Source organism: Telmatherina bonti (genome assembly GCF_933228915.1).
Source record: "Telmatherina bonti genome assembly, chromosome: 22".
Taxonomy (NCBI): domain Eukaryota; kingdom Metazoa; phylum Chordata; class Actinopteri; order Atheriniformes; family Telmatherinidae; genus Telmatherina; species Telmatherina bonti.
In genome coordinates, this window is record NC_136631.1 from 16,660,031 (window position 1) to 16,662,057 (window position 2,027).

Here is a 2,027-nt window from a genome sequence, read left to right on the forward strand (position 1 = left end):
CGAACTGACACAGTGTACATCTAATAGGAGGGTAGAAATAGAAAATGCTCAGTAAGGATCAGTGAGAAAGTAAACACAGGGCTGCATCCCTTCACAACAAGGCTGAATGACAGAGATGAAAAACTCCTTGTTCTTTCCAGACTGCCTGGTCATCCAGGTGGATGAACGATTCCAGGTTCCACTGAAGAGGTCTGCAGCACAACATTATCTATTCCTGAAGAGACTATACTCAAACTGAATGAATGCTTTTAACGCTTTTAACAGTTTCCCTCTTTGTAACTGCTTGAACCCCCACTATCCCCCCAAAAAGCCCTTTATCCTACATGTGATGTATTCTTCTATATCTTATGTCTACATCTACACAAGAATTGGACTTTTAAGTTATTTAAACTTTTTTATCTTTTTGTTACTTGTGGCGTTTCTATTCAAACAATATTCAGGTTTTAATTGTGATGTCAAATTTTGTCTGGCTTTGAAAGAGTGTATGGATGGGTGGAGGTTAAGCAAATATTTGCAACATATTCTGTTTTGGTTTTTTGGTTTTTTTTTTAAAGAGAGAAAGAGAGAGAGAGAAACAACCTCATATCAAGTTCAGTTCTGTTTTTGAGGCCAAACACAGAAATATAACAGAACCAGATATCATTTGATATCGTACGAGTCCCTTTATCATTGAAGCAAATAAAAACAGCCAAACCACCGCACAATGGGTTATACAAAGGGCACAGTGATGTACATCCCATATACCTCTCATTATGAGCAATAACACACATCACATGGTTTCCATTAAAACATCACTCTCTGTATGTCAGGGAACTCAAAAGGAAAAGTGTTGGACTGTGAAGAGTTCACATTTCAATTTTAAAGCAATATAAGGCTAACAATGCCTGTTTGGGAGAAAGTAACACTTGCCCCTTCGTACTGTCAAACTAAATTAACATTAGCAATAAAACGATACCCAGTTAACTCACGTCCTGTATGTGCACACATAGCTGCTTTTCACTGCTGTCCAAATGTATGGTTATTTTGACAGAAGTGCCTTTAAGGAGGGCTTTCTTAGTTCTTAACGTTTTATTATCTGTTTTATTATTTCAGTTGTTTTGAATAAAACTGTCATTGCCTATCAAAGTCAAACAGTTAACTTGCTTTCTTCTTGGTGATAAGTTCTTGGGAATGTGATAAAACAAGGAGAGATGCATGCACATATATCTTTATGTCACAGTAGTAGAGTATATTGTTTTAAAGCCTATAAAATGTGAAGAAGAAGCCCGAGTTACTAAATGGCGCATTAGAGAATCCATTTCTTTCAGCTCACATTGAATGCTAAAAGCATTTTTGGACTGGTTGTTGAATGCATTAATGTTCTGTACTGCAATTTGTCATTCTAATAAAAACAAGTTTTGTAGCTGTTGTGTAAATACACTGCAAAAGTACACACTACTACTCTACTCTGCTGCGGCATGCAAATGATTCTCAGTTCACCAAGATGGAGGGCACATCTTATCAGAAGAGAAGCCTAGGAATACATATATGGATGTAGAAAGGAAAACAACATCCTTGTACATCTAAAAACCACCATTTGTCATGCATTAAGGTCCATGCAGACGTTTTACAAAGACATGATTTATTGGCCAAACTGTCCAAATCATTAATACGGTGTCTCTAAACACTACAAATGTATGATTTAAGAAAAGCAGGTGTATATTTGGATTAAATGGTTTTAATACTATCAAAGTTTTGTTGAGGATGTGGGGAGGGAGGGGCTGTGTGTCTTTGGCGAAATGCACACAGTGAATGAATTCATTTAGGTAAGCACGTCTCTTCAAAGATAAACAATCATAAGTAGATTTTTGAGCAAATATCTTTTACATCTGGAGTTGAAATCCTCCATTTAATTCAATCCCTGTTCATTGGAAGTCAGTGCCAATTGGTTATGATTGTCTACACAGGCAAACATCGGTGTTTCTCATGGCAGGCAAGAGGACTGTAAGTTTGAGAGTGAGAGTGTATTTGTGCAGCCTATGCCGTTT